Source organism: Etheostoma cragini, chromosome 22 (genome assembly GCF_013103735.1).
Source record: "Etheostoma cragini isolate CJK2018 chromosome 22, CSU_Ecrag_1.0, whole genome shotgun sequence".
NCBI classification, from domain to species: Eukaryota; Metazoa; Chordata; class Actinopteri; order Perciformes; family Percidae; genus Etheostoma; species Etheostoma cragini.
The window spans coordinates 497,638-506,384 of record NC_048428.1 but is presented as its reverse complement, the minus strand read 5'-3'; positions in this window follow the sequence as shown (position 1 = coordinate 506,384).

Here is an 8,747-nt window from a genome sequence, read left to right as displayed (position 1 = left end):
CCCCCCACAAATGTCCTATGGGACACAGGTCTAGGGATTGGGCTGGCCACTCCATGACATCAATCTGGTTCATCTGGAACCAGGACTTTGCTCCTTACTGATGTGTTTTGGGTTCTTGTCTATTTTAAAGGCGGCTTGAGGAAATGTAGCCTTGCAGCTCAAGGATTTCTCTTCTCTTCTTTTCTCTTCTCATTTGTAATAGCATTAATGACCCTTGAAACTGACGTGGGAAATAAAAAGCTTTAGTTGTTGATTGCTAACAAGAAGCAGCAGAAACCTGAATACTTTCAGGAGGGTTAGAATAAATTAAATGCCTGCAAATGACCTCCCTGTACAGTAATTAGCAGTGAAAAAACCTCCTGCTGTGATTTGCATGTTGTACCATTCAAGATCAGGGTTGGTCTAGAGACTGGGGGCCGTTTCAGTAGATTTAGCACCAACATTTAGGAAACGAAATGCACACTTCCTGCATTACTACACTAGTACACTGGTATTCACATAAAATAAAACAATAAAACACTGAGACAATTCAAAAAAGCACTGTGGGTAATAACAACTTCAACAGGTCTATTTCTTTGCATGCGTTCAGGTCTGGACCAATTAGAAAGAATGAAGACGTCCATTGGGTCCCCAGGTCGACAGAGACGAGAGGAGATTGGCAGCAACAAGGACAGCACAACATATAATCCATATATACATATCCATATATATATATATATATATATATATATATATATATATATATATATATATAAGAGAAAGTTAAATGTTTTACTAATTTTTGAAGAATTCTAGAAAGTGCTTTTCATTTTCACCCAATCCAACTGAATTGGCAGGTCCTTCCCTTCTGTGAAAAGCAGCGTTTGAAACGACTAAACACCCCTCTGTGGGATGTTCATGTCTATAACTCACTGGATTCTGTCCCTCTGTCAACATTTTCAAAATCCTGCGACAAGTCCTGAGTCAGGCAGATGGCGTGGGACACACACTCTCCTCCATTGAATTCTCAATAATCTGCATTTGGATGAGGAGGGTGCTGTGGAGCCTGGTGGAGGGATTCTAGTTTCATTAGAGGGTTTAAGATGCTAAGCCCCCTCAGAACAGTGGCTCTCAAGAGAGGTGGGTGCAGGTGATGCTCCAAAAGCTGAAGTAGCACCGTGGTAACAGCCAACAAGTCATTTGCATTTTAGACTGGAGTCACTGTGGCATCCACCCTGCTATTCCCTGGTCCCTGAAGTACGCCCAGTAGTTCTGTTTGGCACCGTCCCACATGTAAGTTTGGGGTGTGGGCTGTTAGACTGTCCTGTAGAAAACACTAGGAAATGTTGTGTGTTTATCACATGTAAATATCCAAACTGATCATATCCGATTTTAAGCCTTTATAAAAAATATAAATATCTCACAGGTAAATTACTCACATTCATCTTTCCATACATTCATTTATTCATTCACCAACAATCACTATGATCTAATGAATCCCACGTGAAGCTACTGAAAGTTAAACACAGTAATTCATGTGGTTTCCACATTTCTGTTGCTGTGTGCACCCCAGTGACTTCTGCTGTATAAGAACACAGCTGGCCACATGAGAAGGAGGTCAGGATGGGTCCGGGTTCAGGACTTTCTTTTTCTTCTTCAAGGCCCAAGGTGGTGGCCTGTGACAGAAGTAGACATTTGTTGTTACAAAGGGATTTGATTCCGGATTATGCGTTCTTGGAATATCATTAATATAAAAGCCAGGGAGGGTTTTTATACACACACACACTTAGTTAGTGGGATCATCCTTCTTCTTCTTTTCCCTTTGATAGTGAGAGTGGATAGACAGGAAAGGGGGAGAGAAAGAGAGGGGATGACACGCAGCAAAGGGCCGCGGTTGGGATTTGTACCTGGGCCCTGCAGAGGACTCAGCCTACATGGGGCGCATGCTCCCAGCCAGGGAATGGAGTTCTTTTTCCTTAACTTTGTCATTTCAGTGCCTAAACTTCAGTTTTGCCACCGCACAATGCTCAGCACACTGACCCATTACTCAGTAGTGATCTTTAACAGTCGATAAGAACTCTTAAATGTGCCCAGGTGTTTCCAAAAAGATCACAACACATCCAGTAGGTGCAGTATTTGAAAGTTTCTAAAAACACCAGTGCTAGATTTGTAGACATTCTCCATCCTCAGTATTGTCTTTTAAGGTCCCATATTATAATTCATTTCCATGTCTTTTGTAATAACAATGCAGGTTGTGGTGCTATATAAATAAAGTGCAGATTCTCCGGCTGCAGTGACGGTGCAGAGACGCGTGAGTGAGATGCGGAAAGCCCAGAAAACGCTAACCAATCAGCAGACTGGGTTTTTTAAGTAAGGGGACTTATTACAGATATATTCAGAAAGACAATTCGAGAAAAGTTAAGATTCTTTTTTTTTTTTACATTAAAGCATTAAAAATGTTATGGTAGAAACACAAAATACAAGTCTATCCCTGAAAATGAGATTACTATGGACTTAGACTACCCAGCCACAGTGGCTGCTACTTGAAATGTCCCAACCTGTCCAGCAGGTTTTTCCGTCGTTGTGTCTGCAGTTCTTTCCCACTGGGAATCCTGGTCCACTTTGAGAAACTTTCGAACCCTTTTCCTCGACAAAGGACGGCAAAATGTCCAATCACATGTCCGTCCAGAGGCCTGCGCTCTAACAAGTGCACTTGTGCCTCGTGGAATGAGAACAATTGAGCTCATCTATCTGGAAGCTGTGAATAATAAATATCAGTTCATACATTTAAAATATGTATGAACGGATCCTATCTGGACAAATTACATGAAGTTTGTCTGTCCTTGACTCAGGCTAATCAGGGCCACATTAAGAGCTATTTGGAATGGCATGTCATATAATGAGGCCATTTATATCAGCTGATACTGACATCCACTAACTGCTAATGACCACATCCAAGTCCCTAAAAATACCATTAGTTTCTTCCGCCCATTTAACATTTGAGAAGAGGTCTTTATGTTTAAATTAAAAAGAAAAAATCTTCTTTTAGAAATTGTCTTTTTTTCTACAATATTTGGAATGTAAGAATGAATAAGGTGTGGAGGAAATGGGTGACAACACATGATTAACAGCACAAACCACAAAGGAAGGATTCATGGCTGTGCCACACGGAAACCAGCAAGAAGAGCAAAGACTTACTCAAAAGATGTCCCCCCCCCCCCCCTTTCCCCGACTGGCTTCAGCAAGAGTTTGATGGACAGATGGTTCATCCAATCACCTGCCAAGTATTTTTTGAAAATGCCTGCTCTTTTCCAAACTGTTTCCAATGACGGCTTCTCAGATGGTTGTGGGTACCAAACCATCTGGCGCGGGAGGTTAACACGTTCTACCCTCCCAACCATAAAACACACTCATTTACCACGTGTTTGAATGCGTAATGTAGGACCCATGATGTGTTTGAGATCTCTGGCCGCTGTGTGGATTCTTTGTCAGGAGCATTGAAAGAGGTAGATCAACAAAAACCATCTCAGGAGGAAAAGATGTGTGATCTTTTTTCAACAGTTGCAGTCACAGCAACATCACGTGATGCTTCTGAGGAGGACTGCAGAGTCAGCAGTCAAAACTGTAAAGGTATGGCAATAAAACATTAAGCCTGTCATATGAGAAAAAGAAAACTCACATTAAATAGGCGTCTGAATGAACTTGTTCGGACGTTAATACAGTTAAGACGGCCAAGTGAAGCCTCATGAAGCGTCGAGAAGCCTTTTTTCTTTAATTCTCTGAGCCCACTGGATGGCACTCTCTGTTCAACAAAGGACTGAAAGCACTCTGAATCCCGATTCGTTGGCCCTTATTCTTCAAACCAAGAGCTCCATCTAGTGGGATAAAAACTTCATGAGGCTTTGTTTGGCCTGAACCACACCTTGACCATAGTAGTGACTAGAGGGTGACTCAAGATTCAAGTGTCGCTCCCATTCCATCCCGTGCCCACCAAAATACTCCAAGTATGTCCCGAAAACGTGACATGTGACCCCCCACCCTCCCAAAAAATCCTATCTCGCGACATCCAGAGCGATATACTGGATCTCATCGCGCTCCCGTTTCTGTTCTCTAAGCAAGTCTCCGTTGTCTCCTCTGTTGGTGATTTTTAAAATAGTATCCTGCATCTTTATCCACGTCTTGTTCTATCCACGCCATGAATGGACTCAACTCATCCAACTATTACCTAACTATTATTAATACACGCCTTAAGCAGTCAGATATCATCAGACTACTGCCTAGCTAGTATTAATACACGCTTTAAACAGTCAGATATCATCAGACTACTGCCTAGCTAGTATTAATACACGCTTTAAACAGTCAGATATCATCAGACTACTGCCTAACTAGTATTAATACACGCTTTAAACAGTCAGATATCATCAGACTACTACCTAACTAGTACTAATACACGCTTAAACAGTCAGACATTATCAGACTATTACCCAATTAGTATTAATACACGCTTTAAACAGTCAGATATTATCAGTGTACTACCTAACTAGTATTAATACACGCTTTAAACAGTCAGAAATCATCAGACTACCTATCTAGTATTAATACACGCTTTAAATAGTCCGATATTATCAGACTACCTAACTAGTATCAATACACACTTTAATTAGTCAGATATTATCAGAGTTCTACCTTACTAGCATAAACACATGCCTTAATTAGTCAGATATTGTCAGAGTACTACCTAACTAATATTAGCACACGCTTTAAACACTCAGATATCATCAGACTACTATCATCCCAAGTGATGTCAGATCTTCAGTGTTAAATGCTGTTTGAGGTTCCTTCCACACTGGGGAAGTGCCGGGCCATGGACAAGAAGCTCCTCCTGTGAGTGGCATGGAATGAAGAAAGAGGAAGGCGGGGCCCTACCTACGCACAGGTCTGCTTTACTACATCTACAAATCGGAGGTCCTTATCTTCACAGATCTTACCCAGAGTCAGACGACAACACCAGGTGGCACATCAGCTATCAGTGGGCACCAGACAAAAACCTCCGAGACCAGCCTCAAACAGCCGTGTTGACTACTTTGGAGAACTGAACTAAGTTGGCTCTTGTCGTGGCATCTCTGAGAGAGTATAGGTTCTGTTGTGAATATGCACACATTTCTGAAGGGAGGATGGGTGTGTGTGTGTTTGTCTCTTGGTACCACGCATTTCCAGATGGGCACACACACTGTCTCTGCAGCCCACACAAAGACCAAATGGTTTGTTGGCAGTCAACCTACATCTATGATCTGGAGCTTAATGTGAGCGAGCAGACCGAGTGGAACTGCCTGTACGAGACAAGCCTGAAGAAAACTCTCCAGAATGTTGATACGATGCTGCCTTTTACAAACCCTTTCTAACGCATAAAATACTGAAGCTTGGATACTGTATCTCAGGGCCAGATATGCGTACGTACATTTGCGAATGTAGCGTAATCAGCGCCATGGCCAACCTGCAGAAAGCGCACGCTGTGATACATCAGCTTCTGTTGTAGTTACCAAACCTGCAGTTCATCGGGTAATCAGCGCCTTGCCCTCCCCCCCCCCCACTGTACTGTAAATCACATTTAAAAGCGCAATTGAAAGAAAGCGTTAAGTACTTGTGCAAACTGTTATATTTCCACTGCTGATGCATTGACTCTTTAAATTGTCCTGATGCCAGTATGTGTAATGTACCGAGGAGTTTAACCATGTCATCTTTGATTTCTTCCAGTAACTGTCATATTGCATGGCTGTTTAATCTGTAACACGTGAAGATTTTGTGTTCACTCAACTGAAAAAGTTCAGCTCGCCTCTGTGGCCTATGTTACTGCTGTCTACGGCAGTGTGCGCTTTTACCTCAGTGCAGCCAGTTTGTACAAACCTTGGCCTGCTTATGCGCGCTTGTTGTGAAACAAATAGGTTTGAAGTGGGTGCAAAAGCATTAGCACATCTGACTCTCAGTGTCAAATACCGATGCACTACGGCACTGTAATATGACGTAGTGTTAAGAGAGAGAGTAGACAGTAGTATGAAAGACTGAAAAGCGACGACTTTAGTGGATGGGTCAAACAACACAGGACTTTCACCCAGGAGACCGGGGTTTTGTGTCCCCTTTCCTGTACTGCATGTCAGTTAAACCCACGTCCAAAGCATCGAAAAGTGACCCGACCAAGCGCGTCTTAATGTATCGATAAAGGAGACTTTTTGTGTCAAAAATAAAGACTAAAGGCACCTGACCAGAGTGAAGCAACAGCAAATTTGAATGAATTATACAGCTCCCAGAAATATGTTGGATATGATACGCGTCTCAACTGGAGCTGTTCACACCAGGATCCATGTCACCTCCAATACTGCTGGTATCGTATCTGGAAGTACTGGAGTTTATGCACCGATATCATATCATCATACAGAGATAGTAGTATACAGCTGTTAGACATCATATCATCATACAGAGATAGTAGTATACAGCTGTTAGACATCATATCATCATACAGAGATAGTAGTATACAGCTGTTAGACATCATATCATCATACAGAGATAGTAGTATACAGCTGTTAGACATCATATCATCATACAGAGATAGTAGTATACAGCTGTTAGACATCATATCATCATACAGAGATAGTAGTATACAGCTGTTAGACATCATATCATCATACAGAGATAGTAGTATACAGCTGTTAGACATCATATCATCATACAGAGATAGTAGTACAGAGCTGTATAATCACCCTGCTTTTACACAAGCATTTTCATAGGAACTATTGATCAGCGCTGATATGTGTTGAAACGTTTGACTGGGTTTATGCGTACAGATGATGGGAAGACCCTGATTGGCATTTGGTCAGGATCATTAAGAAGCATGCATCACCAGCTGAAGATGGCTAACACAGTGTGTGTGTGTGTGTGTGTGAGATATGTGATGCGCTGCCTTCACATCATTTTGTTTGATTTACCAACACACAACTTGGCCATCCAAATGCAGTCTTACGCTTGTTTTTCCAATTATCCCTGATCAAAGTAACAGCATGATGCAATTGGAATTACACATACAAAACCAACTACAGTTAATGGATTTATTTAAAAAAAAAAAAAAAAAAAAAACAGCAAACAAAAACAATTAAAGTCACATTGAAGACTTGCTTAGATTGTGCAAAATGAAGAAAGTAGATGGAGAATGGTGAAACAATGAAACAGTGAGTGGAGAAGGCAGGCGAGCAGTTGTTTAGGATGCAAATGAGAGCCCAGATGGCACTGTGCTGCATCACTCACTGCCTGGATAAAAGATGGAGGTAAGATAATGCCTCCGTGGCTCACTGCCCTGAACCCCCGCAGAGCACCATCAATGACTGTTGCCCCACTTGGTTTTCCTGGGCTACATGCCACTGAGGCTCAGCCCTTCTCCAGTCCAGAGGGTGGTGGTACTGAAGCTGTTTCATGTGGTCTGTTTCACTGTGACCACCCCCACAGGAAGTCTACAATCTATGCTCAACATCATATGCTGACCACCAAATTGTCGGTGCGTCCGGATGATACAAGCCTTCCGTGAACTACACCCCACCCTCCTCCACACAGTTGCTAGTATCCAAGGAGGACATGGAGGATTTAAAAAAGCATGATGGACTCCTCAGGTAGGCCTAATTATCTTCACTAAGGGATAGTCTCCAATGCCACAATCTTCAAACGTAGTCATAATGACAAATAGAGTTGTGTGGAGCCGATAGTCTTAATTAGCTTTGTAGCAGCTCATTTGGCAATGGCTTGAATGTAAAGGATGTTCATTAATATCAAAAAGTTACACACAAAAGCTTTAAGTAATGGCTTAATTTTTTCAAGCAACGTAAATCCCAAAAGTGACCAACATTTCCATTGTGGTCTGGATGCTTTGTTGCATGCAGGGTTTGGACTCATAGCGAAACCTTTAATGTCGGAGCTGTCGCAATAAAAGCCGAAATACCCCAAAACTTATCTTTAAAAAATCTACAGCATCTCGCAAAACTTTTATGTAACGTTCTAATTAAAAAAAATTCCAGCATCACATTCCGACCACATCAGCTGAGTCCAATAGACATAAAGATTGCATTTACTATTACATTATACGTGCATTACCCATGAGCTCAGATTTGACTTCAATTTGAATGCCATGCAGGCTAACTGTTTATCTGAGGGATCAGTGGAGAGTTCTATCACACGTGAGGGGCGGGGGGGAGCCTGGTTGTAGTTCCAAGACAGAATTGGCATAGTTGTTGGACAGCCGGCATCACCCACATGCTCCTCTGACAAAACATATACGTGTTTTCATGCTATGGACAGAGATTCTGGCTCATTGTCTCACTTTGATTTCTCTTTTCTCCAGTTCATCCCATCTTCATGTACAAATGGCAGTGGATGGCAAGATGTAAATGAGATCCTTATTACAGCAGAGTTCATCAAGCTGCTGCTGGAACGACATCAATGGCTTGATGAATATGCGTGCAAATTTGTTAATTAAGTTAATTATTCTGCTGAAATTCCATTTGTCTTGCGGTGAAAATCTCTCCTGCAATGGCTTTTAGCGTGTTTCAGTCATTAGTCACTCGCGATGCTATTTAAAAAACACTTTGGTTCGTTCTTTTTTAAGAGGAAAAGAAAGAGGAAAGTTGAACTGGGGCAGAGGTGGAGGGATGTAGTGGTGGAAGGCTGGAATTGTGGAGAGGGCGGAGTGGCGGAGGGGTGAAAGGGTGGAGGGGTGGAAGGGTGGAGGG